Source organism: Rhinolophus sinicus, chromosome 15, assembly GCF_057876585.1.
Source record: "Rhinolophus sinicus isolate RSI-liver-muscle chromosome 15, RSI-T2T, whole genome shotgun sequence".
NCBI lineage: Eukaryota > Metazoa > Chordata > Mammalia > Chiroptera > Rhinolophidae > Rhinolophus > Rhinolophus sinicus.
Genome location: NC_142515.1, coordinates 35966891 through 35982730, shown reverse-complemented (window position 1 = coordinate 35982730; position 15840 = coordinate 35966891). Strand labels below are relative to the sequence as shown.

The 15840-nt window shown below is 32.7% G+C and overlaps 1 protein-coding gene across 1 annotated transcript in view; it reads left to right on the top strand.

The window, feature by feature from the left end:
- PCDH15 (protocadherin related 15) overlaps nt 1-15840 on the top strand; it is a 1316677-nt gene that overhangs the window by 1238880 nt on the left and 61957 nt on the right. The gene's annotated exons all lie outside the window — the stretch shown is intronic.

The window sequence follows — 15840 nt, the reverse complement described above, 5'->3', positions numbered from 1 at the left end:
AAATTTGGATATGTCAGAAAAATTTACTAACCGACTTAGAATTAAATAAAACCAGTCTAAGACCAAAGTTGATAATTTTCCATTTTTTCGTAATTAGGTGTTATCAACTAAGTTTAAAGATTTTCTTTAATGGTTGGCAGTACACACAGTTGCAATAGTTTTATTACTAAGAAATAAATTTATAAATATTACCTTGCATTTGGGAGGAAAGGTTAGAAGCTAGAGCTTTATGCTTTCTCAATTATAGTTATTTTTGAAAGTATTTTAATAAATCAATTTTTTAAATTGCTACTAACACACACACATAAAACCTAAATTTCCCTGTGTAAATCCAGCTATTGATGGCCTATAGTCTCCCACGTGAACAACTGCCTTTTTTTTTCCCTTTTGCCGGGAAGACCATGATTACAGCTCTTCTTACATATAGTTTTATAACCTTAAACACCCTAAGAAAGTGCAAAATCAATGAAACCAATAGAGCTTATGTGTTGTAATTGCAAAATAGCTCTTCCACAGTGCCAAATACTAACTCCTGATCTGAATCACAAGTTGTGACTAAAAGTAGTCCATAAATTTAGGTTGATCACATTTTTGTGTGTATGTTGTTGTTTGTGTATCTTACATTATGATGATTTGCAAGTAACAATCCTTTAGCGTTGATTTTTATCTTATTTAATATTTTGGTTCCATTGATTGATTCATTTCATTCATTTAATCACTAAATATTTTTGAGTACTCAAGTGTTCATTGTTCTAGAAATGGGACATAGAATAATTCTAAAAGCAATTAAATAAACAAAAAGTAACCATCCTATGAGACAAACTAGGGGGAAAAAGCAAATAGTATATCAAGGAAATCAGTAGCTATTTAATACAAATTCATGTGGTCAAGAGAAACGCTTGTGGATTCCTAAGTAAGGAGCATTCTGATCATTCCAAAGTCTCTGACGGTAGAGGGAGATGGGAGGTCATTGTGATGGAAAAAGACTGGTTTGAGAAGAGATTGGAAATGTAGTCCAGGACTACCATATGGGATTTATTTTAGAAGTTTTAGAAAGAAAGGTGTTGAATGGTTTTGTCCAGAGGAGTAACATAATCCGATATGAAAGGATTATTCTGGATGCTGTGCAGGGTTGAGAGTGGTGAGTAACAGTGTTATCAGACAAGAGTAGAGACAGACTCTAATGCCTTGCTTTTCAGGCAAGAATTGATAGTGGCTTGAATCATGCTAGTAGTCAGGGGAGATGGTGTTAAGTGAGACAAATACAGCCAAAAGGATTTGCTGATAAATCATATATGGGGAAATACGAGAAAATAAAAAAAATAAAAATAAAAATAAAAAATGACTGAGGGTTTTGTTCTGAACATCTCTCCCCCAAGTAAGGTAGTGGTAGGAATCAAAAGTTCATCTTTGGAGATTTTACGTTTGTGACACCTTTTCAATATGCAAACATAGTTCTTAAGTAAGGAAGTTGCAAATGCTGATTTAGAGTCAGAAAAGAAATCATGTACCAGGATGATATCACCTAGAAAATAGGTATTGATAGAAAAGTCCAAAGACTATCCCCTGGGTACTCTACACTTAGAGATCAGGAAAGGGATCCATCAAAGGATACTGAGAATTCACTGTCATGAGGTAGCAAGAATACATTCCTCTCTTCAAACTATCAGAGGGTTTATTCAGTCTAAGGAAAAGGTATTTTCCAGCAAACCAATTTCATGCAATGTGGTATTCCACTTAAGTTGGAAGAGACAGAGATAGAGATAAAGAGATAGAAAGTTTAGCAATGTATCAATGTAAGTATGTGCTGTAATAATTGATTCAAGTAAAGCACAAATTGCCATGTGGATTCCAAGGAAGGAGGCATTTCAATTGACAAAAAAATATAAATGAAGAATCCGAAGGAAAACTCAGAATCCATGCACCATGTATGAACAAGATTCAAAAGAGAGGGAGTGATCAATTGTCACAGGCTACTGTGATAGAATTCCCCTGTGGATTTTTACATGACTACAAATGATGCCAAAAGTATATTGTAGTAGAAAAAACAAAAACAAAACAATAAGCCAAATGTTAAAATAACCCATTAATGAAGGGGATAATTAAAGAGGTCTGTAGATGACAGCAGTAAGGTAATATAGTGGGTGACATAGTCTTATGATTGCATTTATTTCAGAGGAATTGGGAGAGGTGGCAAAGGAGATGGAATACTATTCTAGAAGCAGCAATTCAGATACAGAAAGATACTATCTATCCACCCCTAGGCTTTGCACTATGTAAAATATAGGAGCTACTGTTTGAGACAGCTGAAGAAAGCAGTGTCTTGTGTGGGGGAGAGATGTAAGGTGGAGGAATCAGAAAGTAATATCCATACTTGAATATTTAAGAGATATAGCCAAATGAAGGACTATGTATTCCAGGGAGTCCTGGGGAAATTTTGGTGGTGGAGATAAAGGTGAGATGGGAAACTGAGTGATATTAGGATGTGTAAAGGTCTACATGGGAAGAATTAACTGGATAGTGAGATATATCTTAGAGTAAATACATGGATTTCTTGTGATGAGTAAACGTGATGGGATTGATTGTTTCTCTAAGACTACTGAGAACTCTGCAGGACATCCCTCCCTTCAAACCTATCAGTGGGTTATTCTGTCTAGGGAAAAGGGTGTTTTCCAGCAAACCAATTTCATGCGATGTAATATTCTACATAAGTTGGAGGAGACAAAGATAGAGATAAAAAGATAGAAAGTTTAGCAATGTATCCATGTAAGTATATGCTATAATAATTTATTCAATTAAGAAGGCATAAATTGCCAAAGGAAAGCGGCACTTCAACTGATGAAAGAATATAAATGGTTTCCTAAAGGGTGAAGAATTTGTACGGCACTGAAGGGTGGATAGATTTTCTCAGTGAATCTTAGATGAGGAGGAGTCTAAGCAGAGGAAACACAATGAGAAAAAACCTGGATGAAACAAAGTGCAGACTGTGTTTGTGGAAGTGATAAGAGGCAGGTACCTTAGGAGGGGTTGGGAGTAATAAATCTTTAAATGGTGAACGTTTTCAATTGCTGCCTTTAGCCTTGAAGGCTGGAATCTTCCCTGTTCCAAATTTAATCAGAGTGAAAGTGAGTTAAATCGTTCTTCTCAATTCATACTTAGAACAGCAGAAATCTTATTGGAAATGGCACTGAATCAGGGCCAGCCAAGCTCGGGTGCTTGATGGAAAGATGATTTTAAAAACAGGGGTAGAGCCCAGGATTTTGAAAGAGGCTTTTATACCACATACTATATAATATCGGAGTAATGTAATAATTTATCTGCCACACATGCATGTTATTTTTTTTTCAGTTCATCATGAAATGCATAATGAGAAATTTTAAATTTAAAAAATGTTGTTATGTATAGGAAGGTGAAGAGAAAACATATTATAGAGTAGATTAAGAAAGATGAGACTGACATATCAATAAATATAACTATACTTACTAGCTTTAAATATGAATAGTGGATTAAGGGCATTATTAAAAATAGGGGAAAGACAACATAATGAGAGTATTATTGAAATCAATTATCCAGTGTAAGTGATAGTAAAAGAAGTTGTATATATATGCTCTGAAATGGCACATCTGATATGCTTAGAGACTGCAGGAAGTTAATTTTAGAAAATATACATTGTGTTCCTAGTATGTGCTTAAAATACAGAGGGGAAAAAAAACCAGACCACCCCTCTGCCTTCATAGAGCTAACATTCCAGTAAATTAGACATAAAGAAATAATTAAACAAACAAATAAAGGTTTTTATTTATACGAACATGTAGAGATTTAGTCTCTGGCCCAAAAATGTGAATGTTCATGTCATGTTAAAGTCATTCTTGGATGGTACCAAAAGAACACTAAACAAAATAATTATTTTGGGAATATCCCCTATATTTACTATGTTTTTATTCTGATACCTCTCTTGTGACTGGATCCAACAAACTGATTTCCATTGGTCGCAATTAGTCATTTCAATTGCAAGAAGAGGGAAAAGAAAAGAAAATGGTAATTTTTCTCTTCAGTCTTTAATACAAAAATTAACATCAGTTAAAAATATAGTATAGTATATATCCAAAAGTATATATCCAAAAGAATTAAAAGCAGGGACTGGAACAAGTATTTGTATATCAATGTTCATAACATTATTATTCACAATAGCTAAAAGGTGAAAAGAACCCATATGCCCATTCACAGATAATTGGGTGAACAACATGTGTTAAATGCATACAATGGAATACGATTCAGTCTTAAAAAATTAAATTTGACAAATGCTAGACCATGGATAAAACTTGAAGATATGCTAAGTGAAATAAGCCAGACTTGGACAAATACTGTATGATTCTACTCACATGAGATTCCTAGACTAGTCAAATCCACAGAGACAGAAAATAGAATGGTGGTTTCCAGGAGCTATAGGGAGGATGGATTGAGGAGTTATTGTTTGATGGTCACAGAGTTTTAACTTGGAAAGATGAAAAGTTCTAGATATGAATGGTGGTGATGGTTGTGGAACAATAGTAATGTGCTTAGCATAACTGAATTGTACACTTAAAATGGTTAAAGTGGTAAATGTTATGTGACGTACATTTTAGCACAGTAAAAGAAAAATCTCACAATTTGTGGGGAGCATTACCAATATTGTAGGACATGAAAACTGTTCTTTTCATAGCTATTATTCACTGGTATCCATTCCTCCTAAGTGATTTGAATGTAATGGTTTGGCAGTGATGCTCACTGTGGGGGCCATACTGCTGCCCCTTCTCAGCCCGCAAGGAAGTACACGTCAAAATCCCCCAGGAAATCCCTGTCTACCCTTCTGTGGGGGAAGGCCATTCGTTGAATATTACTAACTGAACTGTCCTTTGCTAATGAAAAATGACTGAGAAATTTGGTTACATCTGAATAGTAGATTACTATGTACCAGTCTGAATTAAGGTCTCATAAAACACTACTTTTGATTCTCTTTTGCCAACTGTGGAACACCCAGGTATATATAAACACTTCTCATTGTTTCAAGAGAGTGATATCTCTTAGGAGCTCTTACTAACCATGGTTTCCTTCATGACTGCCATGCTATCTGACTTCATATGGTTTGTACCTTGAACAAAGTAAATACATGTAGGTGGCTCTGGGTTCATTATCTTCTTGGTTTTGACCTTATAACTGAATTATCTCTGTGCCTATTTTCTGTACTCGAAATCAAATTTCATCTAAGCAGGTGCTATGTTTCCTCACCAACTTAATAACATTGTCGATATTTTGTGCCTAGCATCTCAAATTTATGTTCATTTCAAATATGATTTATTCATTTATTTTACACATAGCCATGCCTTTAACCTGTTTAATCAAGACTTTCCATGTAATACCTGAATGTTTTTTTCTTCTTTTTTTAGATGAGTAAAATATTCTTTCAATTACTCTCTTGGGCCTGATTACATTAAGGGTAACATGGCCTATGATTTCCCTAGTAATTTCCCCTCTTGTCAAAATTAAGAGCTTAGATTGATGATATCTTTATGAATGTTATATATCTATCATACTTTTGCATTATTTAACCCCACTGGGGAAACCAAATGTCAAGATTTTTTTTTTCATAACAACTAATATATTTGTAATATGGTCACAGACTATGTTGTAGTTAATAATGTGTTCCTCTTGGTCTGCTGGAGACTCAAGGTCAAATATTTGATTCACCTTTAGCCAGATGAATGCAATGCACTGATATCATGATAACTTTCTCTCTGGTTTCCACTTTAGTCTCCTCCTTCTTTCCCTTTAACTATGTTTATATTATTATATATTATGTATTTTTATAAAAGACCTCATGTCCATGTTGGAATTCTGTTGACTAGATGCAAATAGATAATTACTAAATACTCTGTTTCTAAGAGTCTATGCATGTTTAAGCCTACATTTTCCCCGTGTACAAGTTGACAGCTGTGAAGTATCATCGCCAGTTTCTGATACATAGCATTTGTCTTTACTGTTCTGAAAAAGTACAGAATTATAGTTTTGTTGTTGTTAGTTTGAGCAGACAGGACCAAGTCTATTTTTGTAAGTACAATGAAGTATTCAGATAAAATAATTCAGTAGCTTTAAGTTTTACTCTTGATCTTCCTCTTCTCTATACAAATCACTGTTTTTATTGTCACAGAAGGGAGATCTGAAACCATTTCATTCATGCAGTAGTAATTAAATTTACATGTATTGGTTTGTATGTAATTTAATGAAGAATGCCTGTTGCCAGTGCCTGGAAGGGCAGTTGCCACATTTCAATCTCTTCCTGAAAGTCAAGGGTACATTAACCCCTTGGCAGAGCCCTATGTCCCTGTGTGGTACTCATGACATGATTGGGGAACAAAGTCCTGACATACAGATTCAGATAGAGTGAGTAACACAGCTTTGTTTGGGAACCATTCTCCCTCCAGAGGCCAATGCTCTGGTAAGCACAGAAGGTTCTACAGAATAGAATAGAATTTAATAACGAACCAAGTCCCAGAGTCAATTGAGATGGAGAAGGTCCCTGGTCCAGGAGAGGTGACTGGGCACACAACGGGTTTGAGGCAAGTTGGTTTTGCAAGGAAGAGCTTCAGAGTGTCCCGGAGTATCCCAGGTTGCCACTCGCAGAGGACTGTCGGATCACCCAGAGGAATGTCACAGAAGATCATTCTGGAGTGTCTCGCTCAAAGCCTCAGAGAGAGTCTTAGCATTAGTGACCAGTCAGACCACTCATAGCATTGCTCTGTAGTTCTGCCTTTATCCTCTTTTCCTTGAACTTATTTACCTCTTAGGTGATAATCAAAGTTGTTTGCCAGGAGTTGTTTACCTCTTTGGTGATAACCAGAAGTTATTCTGGTGAACGTGTCTATTACTCAATTTTGTTACGCTCAGTTTCACACAAAAACATGTTTTTCACTTCACTCTTATCAGTCTCACACATGTGCAGCCATATTCCTGGCTCGCGTCCCTACTAGTAAACAACTTGTTTTGCAAACCTCAATCCAACATATATAATATATTGTATATGCTCTACAGAATGCCTTAATTTTTACTACTTAAAATGGAAATGGAACTGGGTTTTTTTGTTTTTTGTTTTTTGTTTTGGTTTTTCTTTTCCCAGGCTGTGTGTGTCTGGATAATGAGGAAAGTTTAGGTCCTCAAAAGTAGATGAAAAGTGGCTCACACAACTGGAAATTTTCTCAAAAGTAGAAAATTTGAGAACTTTTTATGGGTTTTAAGCCATTGGACATGATACTTAGGAAAAAAATAGTTTATTCGGTGAATGGCCACATCATTTTTCCTTTCCTAAATTCCTTGGTGGCTCATATATTTCAGAATCTGATCACACTCTAGTGGGATTAGAAATTTATTTAATGCCTACATGTCTTTCAGATGATTAAATATGTAACCATCCAGGGTATCAATGTGCAATATTATTTTTTGAGTCAAGCTTGCACTTTTTGTAGTAGATTGTATATGTTGTAGAGCAGTGATGATTGTGTTTATGCTCCTATATTATGTTACAAGGACTATATCTTCTATCATCTGGGACGGATCTGTCTGGAATATTGACACTTATTTTAAAAACCTCAGGATTCTTCTGAAACTGAGGACTGTTTTGCAAGAAACAATTCCAAAGGTATTTCATGCAAATAAGAATTAAAATGGGAGGGTGGCCATTTAGCTCAGTTGGTTAGAGTGTGGTGCTGATAACACTAAGGTCACCGGTTTGATCCCTGCATGGACAACTGTGAGCTGTGCCCTCATAAAAAAAAATAATAATAATAAAATAAAATGAACATTTTAAAAAGTTTTTATTCATACTTCTCTAAATACATTTTGAACTGCCTATTAATATTGCCAATAAGAAGAATAAAGAGCTAGATTTTTTTAATGTATTATGAACAAAATTTAATTCCAAGTAAGTCATAAACAATGGGTGACTCTACCTAGTAGCTCTAATTAATTTACATTAATATAATCAGCAAGCCTGGAGCAAGATTATGTATATAATGAGAATATAATTTATATTGGTTAGTTCATGAGTCACTGTATATCTGAAAACTGCAAAAAAACTTTTTTTTCAAAAGCAGGCACAAAAATGTCTTGCTTCACAAAAATACATTCTAATGAATAAGAATAATAAAACTCTAAAGTAGAGATGCCCATCAAGTAGATCCTGAAACTTGATATGGTACCTACACTAGTTTTTGTAAACGTATAGCTCTTTTGTATTTGTTTCATTTTATTTGGTCCCAGGATTTCTTTTTTCCTAGATGGTCATGGCCTTTTATGATCCAGTAATATATAAAAAGACAGTCAATGGGACTTATAGTAATTTGAAACATTTTATTACCACCTGAAGCCAGTAGACCCCAAGATATGCTACAGTATAAAAAGCAAAGATCTCCAGAGGATATAAAGAACTCTAACACACTGATGAGAAAATAAATAAATAAATAAATAAATAAATAAATAAATAAATAAATAAAAAGCCCTAGATAAAAAGACAGGGATAAGACTGGAATAGACACTGAATAAGGCTATAAAAATTGGCCAAAAATATAAGAAGTATTCAAATTTATTAACTGCTAGGGAATTGCAAAATTAACCACAAGAAACCACTACAGGTTCATCAGAGGGTTAAAATAAAAAAGACAGACAAAACCAAATTCAAATCAATGGGAGTTCTGAGATATTGCTGATGGGATATAAATCAGTATCACATTTTGGAAAATAGTTTGACATCGTCTGTTAAGTGTGAACATATGCATGACCCTTTACTCAGAATTTCTACTACTAAGTATTTACCCAACAGAAATGTATTCATAAACTCATAAACTATATGTACAATAAAATCCACTATTTGTAGATATATATACTATTTGGGATGTCAAAAAGCTAAAAAAACACCTAAATGTTCATCAACAGTGCATAGGATACATTAACTGTAGTATATTTGTATAATGAAATTCTATATAGCAATGAAAATGAATACATTATTGCTACATGCAATGACATGGTGGATCCTAGAAATATAATGTGAGCAAATGATTTTAGAAAAAAAAATACAACTATCCTAAGTCCATTTATACAAAGTTCAAAATATAGGCAAAACTAATCCAATCAGAATAGCTGTTAATTTTGGAGAGGCGACTAAAAACGTTCTTTCTTCATCTAGATGCTAGTTACTTCTACAGATATAATTTGAAAAACAAAAATAAAATTTTAAAAATGTTTATAAAGCTCTAAATTCATAGAACCAAATGGATGGTTCTTCAGCTTTCTGGTGATTTTAAAGTGGAGGAGATCATATTTTTCTGTCAGTGTCCTGTTTAGTTAATATTAAGGAATGATCTCTGTTTAATGCTTGGTGAAACAACGCCACATACTTTTGTTATGATTTCTAGCAGGAAAGAATGTTCTGGGAAGATGGAGCACTACGTTATTGGAGGCAGTGACAGATGACAGTAATCGAGTATGGTAGGTTGGATCTGGAAGATGGGGTTGGTAGAGGGCGTGCAAGTTAGGATGAACAAGCACGCAGGTTTATCAGGTTTCAGAATGGAGAACCGTAAACCAGAGAGATGGGGTTTTCACCTGAAAATTGTGTAATCATGTCCACAGGTCAGAAAAGATTAAGTCTTGCAGGACACATGAGCACAGGCAGAGAGGCCTCTCTGCTGTTTTATGCTTGAGGGCATTCATGAGGAATCTAAGCTGGGTAAGTGAATAAACTGGGTAAGTGATTTCATTTAAAGTGCAAGGGAACACACTGACGTCTTAGATGAGCCGGGTAGAAGAAGGATTCAGGCACTCAGCCAAGAAAAGATGTCACAGGAAAAGAACAGTGTGCCTTTCAGACCCAGAAAGTCCTGGCAGTGAGTGCAGAGCACACTCACTGGGGATTAAGGACGGTAAATCCGAGCAGGAAAGGCCCAGTGATACTGAGACAACCGCTTTTGAGGGAGAGTCTCTTTGCAGGTTTTCTATTTTGGATGAGAGCTAAAATTAGATTGTGAGATGAGACTAAAACTTAAGGTGCAAAAATAAATAAATAATAAACAAACAAACAAACAAATGGGACACCCGTAGGCAGGAACTGAATGGTAGCTCTTTTTCCTTCCGTCATAACGGAAATTACTAAGGGAAGTAGGGAATTTTTCATTTAAGTCAATATTGATTAAAGGTAATCAAATTTTATGAATATGCTTAATCCCAAATCATGAAAAATAAGGTTAATGAATGAAAGGCACGAAGACTGTACAAACAAAGTTCTGATATTTAAATCTATGTAGTCCTCTTTTCCAAAACATAATGATGAAGACAAACCTGGATTTTTATCTTTTAGCCACTACTAGACTGGGTCACCTTGGACATCTTCTCTTAAATTCTATAAATACCAGGTTTGCAAGTGATGACAATAATATCTAACCAATTTCTTATAAATGAAAAAAATGCATATGAAGCACTGAGCACAGTGCCTGGCTCCTTGAAATCTCTCAATAAATGTTCACAGTCATTGCTAGTTACTTTATCTAAATAGTTATTTTTACCTATAAGATAATAGTAATCTCAGGCTAAAAATGTTCTAATTCAGCATACACAGTGCACATATGGTATTAAAAATACAATTCTATTGAATGCATAGATATTTTATCATTGCCCTTGAAACCAAATAGAGGACCTATCTTTCTAGAACTCACCTTTAGCATCAATATAGAGTACTAATATTTCTTCTTATCTTAATAATAGAGTGAGGAATATTTTAATAAACTGAAAGTTAATATAAGAACAGTTTCCTCCATTATGTGATTACTAGGCAAATTCTACCTTTGAAATACACTGAGGTGTACTTTTTTCACGAAAATATTACTATCTCATTGAGAAATAATCAATATAACCATTTCAACTTCCGTATTTTAAATGTCATAGTTCTCTTATATCAGCAATTATCATATTGATATTTATGAGACATATCGATATGTTTTAAATAGATGGTATTATCTTAACACTGTATTGTGAGTATTTTGCACATATTTTGTTTGCAAATAATTATTGATGGTTTAGTATTTCCCTTTCAGGAAGCCAAAACAAATTTAAGAAAAAAATAATCTTCACATATATAGGTGTGAAATTCTGAGAAACAAACCTTAACAGCACAGCCAGAAGAAATTTCAGCCTTCAGATAGTACCAGCATCAATATATCCATAGAAAAATTTTAAAAAGAATATTTTTTAAAAGGGTATATTGGGTTTATTATCTTGATTATACTATATAACATAAGAAACTATAAAATTTAATGAGGTTATCTTCTAGTAATTAATGTGTGTCTGAGAAGTGGAAAAAATCTTGAAGTTCTTTTAAATAACATTAAAAAATGATTAACAAGTCAGTGAAATTTCTTAAATAGTTTTTTTCAGAAATAATTGTACTAAAGCTATCAATAAAAGTAATCTCGAACTGGAAAAGGCTAGTGATTTAGGAATGTTAAATTCCCCCCTGTAGATAGATATGGTAAAAAATCCCATTTTTCAAATAAACACAAAAAAGTAATAATAGAAAGTTCTGAACAGAAGAAAATATGTCTTTCAAGGTTATAAAATGAATTATCTGTTAAAAAGTTGAAAAACGAAGCAGTTCTTTCTTTGGCTTTAATGAATCACAGCATGACACATAATCTTTTCTGGCACCTCCTGAGCATTTTAATGTAATGTTATGTTAATAATCATAAATGAAAATTAGGGATAACTAATGAGAAAAGGAAAAGAACACAATGAAAATGTGTAATTTCACCTACATTTATTTGATTATCACTACATGCAATTAAAACATTTAATTCTCTTTCAACATGTCGTTTGATGGAGCAGCACCACTAGGTTAAGGATATAAACAACTCTATTCCCTGTCAGCATTGGTGTTCGGCTTTGTCCTAAAAGAGAAATGGAGAGATGAAGCTACTTGCCTTAATTTAATTCCTACTGGACTCTGATAGTATCTACACAGAAGGAGAGAAAAATGAGAAATATTAAATTGCTATTTTAAATGAAATCTATCATTTCAGTACAGGTGTCATCTCTCTGTGAAGTGAGGAGCCTGGAAATAATCTTTATCCCATCACATACTTCTCTCAGGACAAGTAGTTTATTGGAAAAGCCTGCATGGGCTTTTGAGTCAAAGATCATAGGGTCCGCTCACCAATGGTGTAGTTTGGGGTCATTTGCCCAATCTTTTGTGGTTCCGGGTTGACATCTACAGAATGGTTTTTGTTTTTTCTACCTACCAAAGTTAAAAGTAAATGGTAACTCTGTTCATAAAGTGCTTAGCCCAATACAAGACACTGGGTATACTCACATTATCTCTTACGTTTTCTCAGACCTTTCTTGAATCTAATCTTAAACTTATTACTCTTTCTCAGTGCTGACACTCAACCTGCATTTAATCATTGCAATCAATGTCCATGCCAGTTCTTCACTGTCTGAAGAACTATTTAGATTCAAGCAGGTTGGCCAAGGGCAATTAGGTGAAAGACATGTTGGCCAGTGCTATTTTTTTGCCAAAATAAACAAACATTAGTAATTTTATTAAATACAAATGTTGCCTAGTAACTGTCTTTCAAGTATTGGTAATTTGGTGTTTTGGTGGAGTGGTTTTGCCATTATTTATAGATTTTTATGTATCCTTTGAAACTTTATTTTTAAAAATAATTGTACTTGATTGTTACAGTTTTTTAATCCTACTCTTAGTATTGTTTCATTTGAAATAGAAATATAGTCACTTTTGTTTGAAATAAACAAAATTTTTAATGCATAGTTAATAACTGAAAGTAGTAGGTTTTGAAGCCATGAAGATTATCTAACACTGTGTAATCCTAGTTATAGAAAATGTATATATATGTGTGTGATTTGTATATACATTTTAGATATAAAAGGACATCTATAAAGATATTCATAATGACTATAAATGGATATTGTTATTGAGTTTTTAATATTCCTTTGTTAATTTGCATTTTCTGATACTTCTCTAATAAGCAAGAAGTAATAAAATACTTTATATATTAGACACATTATTCAAGACTATTGACTAAACCTATTATGGTAATCATTTCACAACATTTGTAAACCAAACCATCATGCTATATGCTTGAAATTTATACAGTAATATCAATTATTTCTCAGTACAACTGGAGAAAAAGACTATTGATTAAGTTGCTACAAGTTTTGATCTTTACAAATAACAGAACAAGAATAATTAGATGGAAATGATTTAGAAATGTTTAAAAGGGAAAACAAAAACATTTTAATAATTTTGCAATTATATATTCATAAGTTATTATCATTCTGTCCATGCTTCTCAAAAACTAAAAATATACCTAAAAATCAGCAATAGAGAATGCTAATATTTTTTCCATATCATCTCAAAATGGAATTGTAATGTTGGCCACTCTGCTTTATAGTATATTGTTTTGAGACTAATTCTTTTTAGAATTTTATCCAACAAACTATTATTTCACAGGAATTCTAGTTTCATGTTACAAATATTTCTTTGTATTAAACATGTTAGATGATACATATAGACATAAAATACATTGTTATAAAATAGAAAAATATAAATATATATGCACACATACATATGTATGTGTGTGTGTGTTTGTGTGTGTGTGTGTGTATAGAGAGAGATAGAGAGAGAGAGAGAGAATTCTAAAACACCACCAATTTAAATGAAGAACATTGCAGAGAGCAAATTTTTGTTGAATGTGTTGTTTATATTATAATGTTGCAATTCATATATATATATATATATATATTCAAAGATACAGATTTTATTGTCCTACGTGCAAATAGTACCATTCCAATCTGCAAATACAGCCTTCTTTAAAATTAGTGTCACTTTAACAACACTAAAAGCTTTTCTTTTGGTGATCATTAATTTCATTGTAGCATTTATGTTCAGTATAGTTTTGAAAGTTCTCAATTTATTTTCCAAAGTAAAAGGTTTATAAATTGACTTATATATTCCTTTGATGTGCACTTTTTTCAATAAAGCTATGATAAAGGTTTTTTGTTTGTTTGTCTTTTAGTAAAGCTTTTTGTGCTTGTTAATCTCATATTAGATAGGCCATAAACCATTTTCAGAAAGACAGCATAGAGAGTTCAACATTCAGATTTAATTTTCAAATGCCCTGCTATCCATTTCCCCTGATTTTCTATTAAACTTAGAAATTGAGGGATAAGTGGGCTGCTTGTACATTATTCATGTTCTAGACCTTTTTGTGATGATAAAAATGCATTATTTATCTTTTAACATTAATAGTATACTTTAAAATTGTAAAAATGTGAGGATGTTTAAATGGAAAGATATACATCTCTTTATGGAGCAAGGTGGTACAAATTCATCTACAAATGAAAAGAAATTCTGAGTTAAATAACCTTATAATGGGAACAAAAATAAGCTTTAAAAAAGTTTATGTTCAAGGGGATTTAAAAAAACATGTTATACATTCTACTTTATATTTACATTTTTATTTTTCAATTAGATTGTACTAGTCAATCTGAAACCCAATGACAAAAAATATAAAAGAAGAGAAAATTAAGAATAATAAAATTTAAAATGAAGATGAACCCTGCTTCACAAACCTTGTGGTCTTAAATATTTAACAGTTTATTCTAGGTTAAATATCCTGTTTAGTTAAATATTTTAAAATAAAATTGCATTCTCTCTTTTAAGTTGTGGGGCCATGGGTTAAATCCATGGCCATATAATTCTAAAACACTTGTCAATTAAACTGTGCAGTCTCCATTATATGTAACTTATAATAGCTATTTGATTTGTATTCTTAAATATCCCAGCAGTTTCTTGTTAAAATATTTAAAAATTATCAGTTTAATCTTTGATAAGCATGTTATTACAGTAACGTAACAAAATTATGTATTGAGATACTTTCACTATACTATCAGTAAAAAAGTATAGCATGCATTAAAAAAGACATTAATAAATATACTTTCTCAGTGGCAGATTGATTCTTTCAACAAATATTTCCTAGCTACATTTTACATGCAGGCACTGGCCACTTAGGATTAGGAGATACAAAGATGAATTAGAAAATAGTCCTTCTCCCAATGAATTTACAGTCAGGAACAAAAGATAGAAAGTGATAAGCATTTTTAACTGTGCAATACATGATAAGCTAAATGGCTACAAAGTATTCATAGAGAAGAAGGCAACAGTACAATCACAACAATAATTAATCTCAATTGTTTACTTTGTGCCAAGTACGGCATTTTACACCCCAGTGAATATTCCCAGCCACTCTATTCAGCATGTCCTATTTTCCTTATTTTACAGATGAGGGACTACACCCTAGAGAGTTAATTGCCCACGCTCATATAGCTAATGAGTGGTAGAATTTACCTCACATCTGTCTCTTCTAAATATTGATTCTGATATTTCTTCTACTCGATTTAAGCCAAACATTATTTTACCACTTACTGGGCATGATACTACAGTAAAAAACAGGATCAGGTAAAAAAAAGTTTGTGTGTAATTGAGACATATAAATATTATAATATGCCAAGATAAATGCTATAGTAAAAAAATACGTAAAATATGCTACTGAAAGCAGATAGGTGGAAGTGGTTCTTCCTACAGGAGTCAGGACAGCTTCAGAAAAGTAGTCATTTAAACTGAGATTTGATTGCATATATATATATATATATATATATATATATATATATATATATATATTATATTTTTATATATGTATATATATAATATATGTATAATATATTATTTATATATATGTATCC